This window comes from Passer domesticus, chromosome 7 (assembly GCF_036417665.1).
Source record: "Passer domesticus isolate bPasDom1 chromosome 7, bPasDom1.hap1, whole genome shotgun sequence".
Taxonomy (NCBI): Eukaryota; Metazoa; Chordata; class Aves; order Passeriformes; family Passeridae; genus Passer; species Passer domesticus.
Window position 1 is genome coordinate 1,995,613 of NC_087480.1, and position 12,371 is coordinate 2,007,983.

Consider the following 12,371-nt stretch of genomic DNA (forward strand, 5'->3'; position numbering starts at 1 on the left):
CAGAATGAATTGTAAATAAAAGCCAATAAAACAATTGAGCAATTAAGATATCTGTGAAAATACAAAATTAGTGTTTCTTTTTATGTGTAATCAAATACTTGTGTGCGTGTAAAGGTGCCTAAAATAAAATTTAGTTAAGTTTTTTAGAAGTGACTTGGAGAGGCTCCTGATGGAAGGATGCTAATGGTGTTACTTGACAAATATTCCATTTCAGCTCCTGATGGTGTCATTGAACATGTTGTATTTTCCAGTACTACATTTCTTACACATTTTTCATGTTCATCATCAGCTTCTGCTGTGCACCTTGTTTATATTGTAGAATTTATAAGCAAGCTTTGCTGTTTAAACGACCCAAATAATCAAGAAGCTGATTATATAAAACATATTAAAGATGATGGAAAGAAAAAGCAGAATATATTATTCCCTCTTGGTAAAACTCTGCACGTTCTTTTTAATGATAAATGTCTTTTTGAGTTGAATGTGATTCAGCCTGTGATAAATATGTCAGTATTTCCATCACACATGGCCAATTACCCTTGAAAGTCAAGAAAGTAGTGTAGTTTTCTCTCACAAATACTTTTGCCTTGTGAAATTATACATATATATATATATATATATATTTAAAATATTTTTTTTCAAATGAATGCAGCCCAAACTGGTGAGTTAGAGATATATAAAAGAAAACAGGCATTGAGTGAACAGGTGTGAGCAGTTCAGTTGCATATTGTCTGAACAGAAGAAAAAAATCTCTTCATTACAAGATAACAAATACCTCAAGGTTTTCAAATACTCATTCTGCTGAAACTCAATGTGAAATTTTGGGAAGGCATCCACGACAGATCAATTCTCTTTTTCCTATTTGCCATATCATAAAATGCATGTGATTTCATCCAGCCAGTTTGTTCCTGGGTTCTGAGTGCTTGTAGTTGAGACTCACATTAATCATTGGATTTGGCTTTTCACAGGCTGCTTGAAAAGAATTTGATCAATATCCAGAGCTGGTATTTATGCAAAAAAAACCCCTGATTCTGTTTTCAGTCCTTGGAGTTTTGTTGTGATTCTCAGGAAGCAGATAAAGAAGCAGAATAACCACAGCCAATCTGCTGTGGGAATTTAGAGATCATCAAGATGAGCTGTTTGGGACAGATCACAGAGCTGTCATCTCTCACATAAGGAAATTCTATTTTAATTCAGATTTCCAAGAATGGCTGAGAGGATTTTGAGGCTAGAACTTGATTGCTGGGAGTACCCAGCGCAATCAGACCTCCGAATTCCTGTTTTTGTGTAAGATTTTACAGGAAAAATGCTAAAGGCCTTGCAATTTGTACCTCCCCTTGGCTGTCCAGCTGAAAGTGGCAGATAAAATGTTAGGATTGCTAGGAGGGGCTGTGGCAGTAAGGATGGTGTGTGCCTGTGGCGTGATGGGAAGCTGAGGGAATTGTTTCTCTCTCTAGTAGTGCAAGCATTGTTTTGCCAGGGAGGTTTCTGAAAGTAGCATTAATTTTATTGGTTAATTAAATATTTTAAAAAGTGAAGGAAAAAAGTAGACTTGCCCTCTCAGTTGTTCAGGAGAGATTTTTTTTGTGCTTTTATAATTGATTAATATATTCAAGCATGGTAAACTAAACAAAACAAAAAAATCTGCCAGCTTAAAAGTCTGTATACAATAGTGATTCTTGGTGTAGCTCTGAAATCAGCACCCCCTACACTTTCCCTCCACCATCTCACCTGGGAAACTTGGGGATTCTCTTTTCCCCAACTGTTCTCACAGTTTTTTTATTCATTTTTCCATTTCCTTCCCTGCACAGTACCTTGGTTCTCTGCAATTTCTGAGCCATTTCTATAGTGCTCTATCCATTCTTTTATGGAGTCTCAGTTGCTCTCTTAGAAATCAGATCCTTTTTAGTGTGTTATGCTTAGCTGCCAAGTTTTAATAGGTATTTCTGGATTCTTGCATTCATACAGCAGCTGAAGGCAGATCCATGGGGTGTTTTGTGATTGGGAGGCAGAAATAGCAAACAGGCTGCTGGACAGCAATCAAACACCTCCCTTTCCCTCCTGGCTGTTGAAATCAGGAGCAAAAAGCAACATCTTGTATTGTCTACACAGCAAAGGCTCACAAAGGGCTTCTCTCCAAAAGGAACCCCTGCACCTGAGCTGCAGAATGCATTTGCTGCCACAGATGGGGATTCATAACTCCTGCCAACAATACAGGTTATTTAAAAAAGATAAAAAATAGATACCTCAGAAGGAATGAAAACATCCCGAAGTCACAATGATGTTGCAAGTCTAAAGCAAGAAAAGGGTTCAGTTACTCCATACACTTTTGAATAAAATTCGGTGCAGATGATAACACATTCAGCTTGCTTCTGAGCATAGGGGAAGAACTGTAATGTATTCCTAATAATCATTGGAACTGTCTCATATGAAGCAATATGTTGGACAAATAGAGTTCTATTTTATACATCAGAAATATAAACTTTTAATATAATCTACAGTTGTAAGGTAGCTGTTGTAGTGAGAGTAGCAAGTAGGTCAGGTGGGCAACAGAGAGGAATAAGAGCTGAAGCTTTATTCCTCTGAATAATCAGCTGTTGCTTTGGTTAACTGAAACATCACTCGTGATAAGCTGTAAAATAAGGTTTCTGAATTAATATTCAGGGCTCTTTATAAAGCAGAACCTGTGAACCCTCAGAAAAGCTTCATTATTGCTTCTGCAGCGTGGGGTTTTTTGTGAGCTTTGATTGATGACTTTTTCATAGGCAAAGGTCATGGCAGGATTCTCATTTAATGCTGACAATAGAAGAGAAATCATAAATAAATGAGTGGACCGAAGATCCTCAGACGCTTCAAGAGGTGTTAAAAGTGTTTTGAGTGGCCTTTGCTGCATCCTGTAGGTTTTTTTATTCTTCCAGCCTTTGTTTCTCTCACTTATTTGGTTTTATGCAATGAGCCCTCTAATACAAGTGTTTCTGTATTTCTTTTTTTTTCAGAGCATTTCAAGTCCCGTAATAGTGTAAACCACCAATGTAATATTTAAAATTTTCCCTCAAATGTCTTTATGTAGGAATATATTGCATATTTAGATACATGACATGTATCAACATCCATAGATTGGTGTAATTGGCTGTGTATGGAATGCCACCATCTTCTGCAGTGATGGAATTTCAGACTGGATGGAGACTTTGGCTCTTGAAATATCCATCAGATCTTCCAAAACCACAACTTGCAATCTTCCCATGTTATCAGCACAATTAGGCAGTGCTGCCATTTGAAACTGCTGTCAGAGAACACCTTTGTTTGCTGAAGCAAAAATAACAATAACTCTTGGATATTTCGGATTGTTCATGGGAGGAAAATCGATTTCGTGGCTTTAGTTTGTTCAATATTGTGTAAAAGTAGATCCACAAAGTCGTTTCCAGCCATTTGCATGTTCACCTTCATCTGCAGCCAAATGTCTTGACCAGGACATGTGGAATTTCTGCCTTTGTGTTCCAGCTGGTTGGGGGAGTGGGATATCTTTTCTGTTTAAGATGGATGCTTCACTTGTTCACAGGAGGAGAAAAAATTCCCAATCATTCTGCACCACTGGAGTCTGGCATGAGCTGCTGAGAGAAAGGAGGATAAATGCCATCAGAAAAAGGCAGATGTGAGGGTGCTTTCCATGGTAGGAACTCACTAAAGCAGGTGGCAAAAATGCTCAAAATGACAAAAAGTGGTGCAATATAGAATTTACCTTGTTTTAAATATCTGTTATGATTCATTTTGCACAACCAACACTTTTTTTTTCCAAGCCCTTAAGATTTGAAATTCATTTAGTCATGATAGTTTCAAGTTATGATATTGCTTATTTTCTTATCCTTATGGGCTTTTTTTTTTTCATTCTTTGGAGATTATATATTGTGTTTATATGTTAAGTACTGTCATGAAATGATTTTAGAGTAGTTGCTGCCATAAATAAGAAAACAATCTATTCAATTCCAGGGCAGAACAACTTCTCCCATCTGCCATGCTTCTTGTGGAGAAGCCTTGGAGGATGTGGGTGAAAAACCCTCAAAAAAACTAAATCTGACTTTGCTGCTTTGTTTTGGTTCTCATTGTCCTGAATGTACTACTGAATGTAGTGATTGTTATTTCTTCTGTGTCAGTTTTCCACACGTGCTGTTGCTAAGAAACAAGGCTGTTGTAAGAGATCCAAAAAAAAGAACAAATCCCTATTAAATTCACTATCAAAAATTAGGGTCTGTCTGCGTGGAATCAGGATTTGTTTTTTCCTGAAATGCCCCAGTCAGAATTTGTTATGTTCTGGATGCAGGAGTAGATGAAGACTGTGATGAGGGTTTGGAAGATCCCAACTGACTCCATTTGAATGAACCCTCCAGGTGAAAAACTCCTGGCACTCTTTAAAGAGCTTAAATCTCTCTGCTGGGGAAACAAAACCTTGTGTGGAAGTTACAGAGCACTGAAACTCTGTGAATAACTCGGGCTGCTTGGCTGAAGCAAAATAAAAGCAAATAGTCCAAAATGACCTGAACCTTGAAAACGAAAAATGGAGAAAGTGATATTAAAAAAAAAAAAATTGTTTCAAGTTGAATTATTTGAATATTTTTCTTTCCAGGTTAAATGAAGAATTTCATGTCACAATAAAATAACAACTAAAGGAAAGCATCACACGATGAAAAGACAGGAAATATGTTTTTCCAGGTAAATCTCCTTGACAGATTTGTCATTACTTAGCCAAGAAAAAAAATGGTTTAGTGTGAAATTAACTTCTAATTAGGTAAGTACTACCCTGAAGGATCATCTGAACGAAGGGAGAGGGCCTGGAACTTAGAAATCTTTCAAATACTCCCTCCTAAATTCTCAGGTTGTGGCTTTGAATGTGGATGGCAGCAATGCTTTTTGGAGCCAAAAATGATGTCAGTGATTTCTGCAGAGAGCTGGTGACAGAATTCCATAGCATTTTCTAAGCCATAGATAGAGGATAAATTACACTGTTCATATATTAATGCAATTTTGTAGCATTTCTATAAAGTAGCTTTGAAAGCTTTTTTGCTTTAATTTCTGTTTGACTTTGAGTGAGCCTGAGCTGTGTGTAGTGAAAAGGAAAGGAGTATGTACAGATGAGACTAATTAAATACTGACTGTCACTCTTCATCTTGAAGGCCTGATTTTAGCTTGCTGTCTCAACTTTGATTATTAAAATACATATGGTAGTTCTCACCCCACGTTACCTGTGAGTGTTGCTAATTAGGTGTCAGGATGTCAGTGATTAATGCAAAATCATGAATAAATTACCAATAAAAGCCATGCACGTGCACAGAGCCATGTAACTATTTAGAATGCTCTGCAGCACAAGGTACACCAGTGGTAACCACTTTTCTGACCTTTGGGTTGGAGTCATTTGCCTGGAATTTCACTAATTAACTAGCTGGTAATAATCAAGTCAGAGTCCTAACTGGAAATCTCCACCTGTCATCATCCAGCAGGTTTGATCTACTTTTGAGTCCTGTGACTATTTGTCATTCATCATTTATATAATGGGGGAAAATATGATTAAGGCTGTAGTCCCAAATACTGATTAAGACTTAATCATGATGAACACAAACATGTAAATAATAGAGATTGGTCTGGGGAAATTGTGCATTTTTGCTTAAATGTGCTTACCTGCCTCTTTTTGGTGCCTTTCTTTTCATAGAAAGGAGGCTAGAGGCATCAGATAAACGTGGTGGGAGATGGACAGGACACAAATGGAATCATTCCTGGAGTAGAAAGGGTAGCTCAGGGAAGAAACTGCCACCAGTCCTGAGGCAGATGAATCTCTGAATTCTGAATGTCCTGCAGAGTTCTTGATCTGCATCCAGGTGCAGGCAGTGACTGAAGCCCGGACAAATTGGTGATGAATATCTGCAGGTCGTGGAATCCAGACAGAAATGCACATTTGTGTGCTGCTTAGGTAGCACTGGTGTCTTCTGGTCTGCTTAGCCCTTCTCTAACTGTGGGGAGCACAGATCTCATGTCATAATTGTTTTGGGAGCTTTTCCCTGAACTGGTGTCTGTTGTTTCCACGTTGTCTCATCTATTCTTTATCAGAGCTGTCACCATTTTTTTCATCTCGTGAACTGTGTTTTGGGTATTTTGAGAAAAGGGGAGATTTTGCTCAGAGAGCAACCTAAAGCATTCTGATGTTTCTGTTTCTTTGAATGAGGGATTAAATGAAACTCAAACTAAAAGCAAAACCACCCTTATTCCCCAAACTCAGGAAATAAAATGCAATGCTTCCAAATGTGTTCTCTCTCCATACCCCAGCTGCTCTGTAAAATTGGTTTTTTTGTGTGTGTGTGTGTTTCAATTTCTCCGTTTCTACCCAAATATCAGTTTCCCTGAGCAGATGCAGGGCTCTCAGGATCTGTGCCTGATGGCTGTTGTGCCATGCAGGACCTGGGAACCCAGCCCAGAACTTCCAGGCTTCCAGCAATGCAGTGGGGAAGCCCCAAGAGTCCTGGATCCAGCCCAGAATTCCAGGTTTGTAAAGCCAGCAGAGGGATGGGATGGATGGGATGGATGGGATGGATGGATGGGATGGATGGATGGATGGATTGGATGGATGGATGGATGGATGGATGGATGGATGGATGGATGGATGGATGGATGGATGGATGGATGGATGGAGAGAGGGCTCCCCAGGCTCTGGAGCTGCTGGAGCAGGGCCTTGAAGCAGGGCTGGGTCAAGGCTGATGGGGTGATGTGAGCACTCTGCTCACTCAGGAATGTCAGGTGTTTGTGTCCTGGGTTTCACCCTGGTGTCCCACAGCTGGCTCTGGGGGTGCTCAGCCTGGAGAAAAGGAGACTCAGGGGTGCCCTCATCACTCTCTACAGCCCCCTGAAAGGTGCTCAGCTGGGGCTGGGCTCTTTCTCCAGGCAGCACTGACACAACCAGAGCACACAGCCTCAGTCTACACCAAGGGAATACAGGTTGGATATCAGGAAAAGGTTTTTTCCAGAAAGGTAATAAAGTTCTGGAATGGCTGCCCGGGGTGGTGGTGCAGTCACCATCCCTGGGGGTGTTTAACAAAGCCTGGATGTGGCACTGGGAGCCAGGGTTTAGTTGAGGGGTTGGGGCTGGGTTGGACTCAATGGTCTTGAAGTTCTTCCAACCCAGAGATTTTGTGAATTCTGTGTCCCTCAGGGTCCTTCAGCCTCATGGCCAAGGTGCTACAGAACAAATTGATTGCAGAAGTTCAGCTCTCCTCATCCTCTTGAGCAGAGCTGTGTCCAGTGAGTCCCTCACAACCCAAACCAGGGGTAGGGGAGGCCCTGGGTGCTCAAATACACCTCATTCACCAGGAGAACTTCACAGGGCTGCTTTTTATCAGATTAATACATTATCACTGCTGGAGAATCATGCTTATTCTTGTTAAAAAACGGCTCCCAGTACTACAAAGCCCTTCCCAGTTACCAGATCCAGGATTTGCTAAACACCTGGTCATTTAGCAGAGCTATAGAGAGATTTGGAATAAGTAACAGGAAGAAACTGAAATAAATTTTCATTACAGATCTGTATGAAATTTAAAATCCAAGATGAATGGATTTAATTAGCTCTGGACACTTTGGTTTTCCTATAATTCAAACATGTCAGCTTTACAACACGCAGGCCCTTGGGCCATCATTTGAGTCAAGTCATCTTTGTTTTACATGTTTAAACTGGGCATGTATTCTGGGGTTTGTGATACTCTGTACAATCTGGCAGACTGGGACTGGGGGCTGTATTTTCATACCTGTAAGTAACAAAGAATTGGTTTAGGACATTCCAGTACATCTATTTTATGATCAGTCCTGAAGCTCAGAGAACCATTCATAGAAGAGGCAGTGGATCTGCATTATTGTGCTTTCACTTAAGGTAATGGGAATTCAATCGAGTTCTGTCTGGGTATATCCCACCCAACAGTGCAATGAGGATCCAACTGATAGGCTTTAATTACTTAGTACTTATCCAGTGAATTTCTTAGTTTTATTGGGAATCATGTCCTACAGATTTTGTGCATAGGTGCTAACTCACAGATCTTTCCTCTGTCAGAATTTTAAATAGAGCTACAGCACAGAAGGTGCACAGAAGGTGCAGCATGGAGAGTGGAAGGAGACACCTGAAATTACTGGGAATTTTTGCTCAGGGCACACTACTTTTGATAGTTCACTTTTCCTTCCTCCCGGTTTATGTTACAACCTCTTTTCCTCAAGAGGACAAAGGTTGTGCCAGATTTCAGTATTGATGTGAACCTGAAAATGCATGAAATAAATGAAAATATCAGCCAGGGGCCAATTACATCACACACTATCAAATTATACTAAAAAGGACCCAAGCTTCCCATTCAGAAATAATACGGGAATGGTACTTGTGAGAATATTTGATTTGCTTTATAAAAGGCTGTTCTGGAAACGACAAGATAAATTGCTAGTTTTGTATAGCTGTATAGAAAAATTAAAGCAGTAGATTCCGGGGTGCTGGAGAATTGTCCTTGCTCTCTGGCTTCTGTCCATGTATATTCCTGGAGATCTTGTTTATTCTGGGGATTTGCTCCGGTTTCAGTCGAGGGCAGGCTGCTGCAGAGCAGGGAGTGTGCTGGCAGTGCCAGCAGGGTGTCCCAGGGCCAGCTCTGTGCTGTGCCCTGCCCGCAGGGAGCAGGGGTGGGTGCCAGCCCCAGGGAGGAGCTTTACCTGCCCTGGGGCTGGGTCAGTGTGGGGCTCTGAGCTGGGGAATCGCTCTGAGCTGCTGTGCCCTGAGCTGGGACCCCTCCTCATCCTGCTGGGCTCTGCTGCTCTGGTGGAGCAGAGTTCCACCAGGGACAGGGAGGGCTGGGCTGGTTTTAGGCTCAGCTGCAAGTGGCACTCCTGAGCTAACCCCAAAAGTGCCTGGTACCAGCATCCCCCCGGCTGCTGCTGCCAGCCCTGGAGCCTGGCAGTGTCCTTGCTCTGCAGAGGCAGCAAAGAAACCTCTTGCTGCTGCCTGCACCAGTGTTTTAAAGTGTGAACAACTGTGAGCAAATAATGCTGTGGTTCTCATCTGGTCTGTTTGCAGAGCAGGATGCCAGGCTTCTGAAAAAGACATTTTCATCATCTCTGTTGAGGACTAACATATTCAAAGTCATGAGCTTTTGCAGAGACTTCCTACAGACAAATTCAGTTTGCTGTGCTCATTCTTTGTGGGCTGAATCTGATTCTCCTCTCGTTGTCAAAAAGAGGAATAACAGCTTGAAATACTGGAACCAAAGAAGAGCAAACTTTGAGGAGGTACATAATGGTTTAATTGTCCTGGTTCAGATATATAACACAAGCTTCCCTGGGGGAATGGTTTTTCCTTGATAACTCATTTATAAGATAACTGAGGCTACAGGTGTTCAGCTTTAATAAGGCATTAGTGAACAATTATCTAAGACACTAAAAATACAACTGGAATCTTTGCAGGGAGGAAATCAACACTGAGTGAAAAAATAATTAACAGCCAAGATGCACAATCAAATAAGGGTAAGATTTTTAGAAACCAGACTGGTTGGATGATATCTTTAATGCATGTAGAGAGGATGTTGTTGAAAGAAAAACGGAAGATGATATATTTTTATACACCAGATATGAAAAGACAGCAATAACATATAAAAGAATAACTGGTGCTAACACTGCTGATAAAATAATTTTCTGTTTGAATTAAAGTGTGCTTTAAAATATTGTTTGAAAATAGTGAAGAGCCAGCTTTCCACTAACATGCAGTGCTGTACTCCCTTGATTTATGAAATTCCATTTCAATTGCAAACCAGTGGCTCCTCTGTGTTTGTGCCTGTGCACTGTGGAATGCTGCAGACAGCTCCAACAGCAGAGGAAGAGGAAATTAGATGTATTAAAGCTGAAGAATCAGTGACATTCAAATAACAGCTTTGCTCTTGTATTTCTCATTTATTAGGAGTTCCTAATAAAAATTTTAATGTGTCTTAGCCTTGGAAACAATGATCTGTTCTATTACTTTTGACAGAACAAATTTAGGACAGAGGTTCTGACACTTTCTTAATTATAAGAAGATATCTGAAGTGCTTGGCTCCCATTTGTCTTCATCTGAATTTACCTTTTTACTCTGCATGATGAGAAATGGTGAATTGGACTAATGCTTATCTCTCCTATGAAATTCTTTTTAGGATTTGTTTTGCAATGATACCAAGTTGAGCACAGGGAAGTGGGAACTCCAGCAGTTTGGTGTTTCTTACTCATTCCTAACAAAACGGAGAAAAAATATTCTCTTGTTAGATCTGTGAGTGCTGCTGGTGTTTGACTGAATGTTTGTCTGTTCTTAAAATAGATGCAAAATATGATCCAGACCTTGCTGTTATTAACTGGTAAGTTGTGATAGATTTTGATGGCTCACTTCTGGATTTCAGCATGTCACCTGCTTCAATGCAGGCATTTATTTGATCCCTCTATCTGTATTTGGGTACATGTAAGCAGATGTATAAATACAATTTACATATTTTTCTAGACAAACAGAAGTTTCTTTTCCTGATTTTTCAGGAGATGCATCTACCCCTTGTTAACACTAGAGACTGTGTGGAAGTAAAACTTTTCTTTTTTAAAACAAGTTCTCCAGGCTGGAATTGGGCCACTTTTCTCACATTCTCTTATAAGGACTGTCAAACATAAATATTTGGTGACTGTACTTGTCTCTTTTTGATTGAGTAGGAATAACTTTTTTTTTTTTTGAAAGCTGGTTGTGGGTTTTGTTCTTGCTGGTTAATGTCTTAACTTAGCAAGCTAAAGTTTCAGAATGTAAAAAGTATTTTAGGATATTCTTTGAAATTCTCATATTCAATGCTTTTTCTAGATATGCAGTTTTATTACAGATGCAGAATATATTTTTATTTATTTCTCTGTTCTCTCCTGAAAGTTCATTAAATGCTTATAAATCTTCTAGAGTTGTTGACAGGTTGGTATCAGAATCTGTAAGCCAGACTGAGACAAATCAAGCAACAGGAAAGAAATGTGAGAACCTGAGGGTGCACAAGTATTTTTAAAAGATAACTCTAGGTTGGAAGGAACACCTAGAACAATTCCACTGGGAACAGAAAAGCAATCTGGCACTGTTAATTATGTGGTGATCCCCTCCTCTTCTGTAAAGCCTGGAATTCTGTGGAATTGAATTTTCTGTTCTGTGGTTTTTATTTGTTCCTTCATTAGTGAAAACCTCAGCTGTTTCTGCTGCCTGGGAGAAGGGTCTGAAAGCCATTGAGAACCTGAAGTTATAATTGTGTTTGGCCACTTTATACCAGAATATATTTTTTTCCATGTTAATGCCTTAAAATATATTCCTTTCTGGGTGTCCTTTCATTTTCATTAGGTTTCTCTCTATTAAATTATTTAAATGATAAAGTTTGTATTAAGTATTTGTACTTTGTGGTGGCTATAGTAACAATTGTGAACATTTTTGAATTTCCTGTGTGTTTCTGCTTACTGCAATTAGACCTTGCTGTAGCTAATGAAACATATGTGATTTGTTTGTTTATGCCTGAGGACTGAATTTGCTACTGAATAATGCAAAAACATATGCAAGGACAAGTGTAGTGGATGGAATTAGGAATGTGCACAGAGGAGATGTGAGCAGAGGCAGTTGGAAGAACTCTACCTGCTCAGTCCAAGTGGAGACATCCTTGTTAGATCATGTGGATTTTTTACCTTAAACAGAATTAAGACCAGCTGGAAGAGTCCAGATGTTGGTGTTCTATTTGGTGGAACACAGCTGTTTGCTCTCCTGCCCTGTGCTGTGCTGGCAGAGTCTGGGCAGGGCCATCTCTCCATCCCTCTAGGAAAGACAATAAATGAACATCCATGTTCCACCTTCAGCCATGTTAATGTTTGAAACCAGGCCCAGGACATAAATATTTTGCTAAAATTTATTCTGTGATATTAAAAGGCAGCTTTTTGTTTAGCAAAGGGTCAATATAATTAGAACTAAGGTCAATAATTTGAATTCTTTTTCATGACACTCCTAATCATTACTGGTCATAGAATCATGGAATGGTTTGGGTTGGAAGGGACCCTAAAAATCACCTTGTCCCACCCCCTGCCACAGACAGGGACACTTTCCCCTTGTCCAAACCCCATCCAACCTGGTCCTGGACATTTCCAGGGGTGCAGCATCCACAGCTTCCCTGGGCAGCCTATTCTGGTGCCTCCCCACCCTCACAGTCATGGCCTGGTCCACCCAGAAAAGTATTAATTTAATCTTCTTTTTAGAACAATGTATTTTTTTTTAAGCAGTACAGATGAGATGAAGGGAAATCCAGTTTGTTTAATTAGAAGGTATCAACATGCTGCAGACTTGTGTTAGTGGATTA

At 40.0% G+C, this 12,371-nt stretch overlaps 1 long non-coding RNA gene across 1 annotated transcript in view; it reads left to right on the plus strand.

Annotated features, from left to right (window-relative positions):
• LOC135304232 (uncharacterized) overlaps positions 1-12,371 on the plus strand; it is a 295,038-nt gene that overhangs the window by 216,641 nt on the left and 66,026 nt on the right. The window contains exons 26-27 of the long non-coding RNA XR_010365651.1: positions 3,557-3,667; positions 4,619-4,704. This is a non-coding gene — a long non-coding RNA (uncharacterized LOC135304232). The remainder of the gene's footprint in view (positions 1-3,556; positions 3,668-4,618; positions 4,705-12,371) is intronic.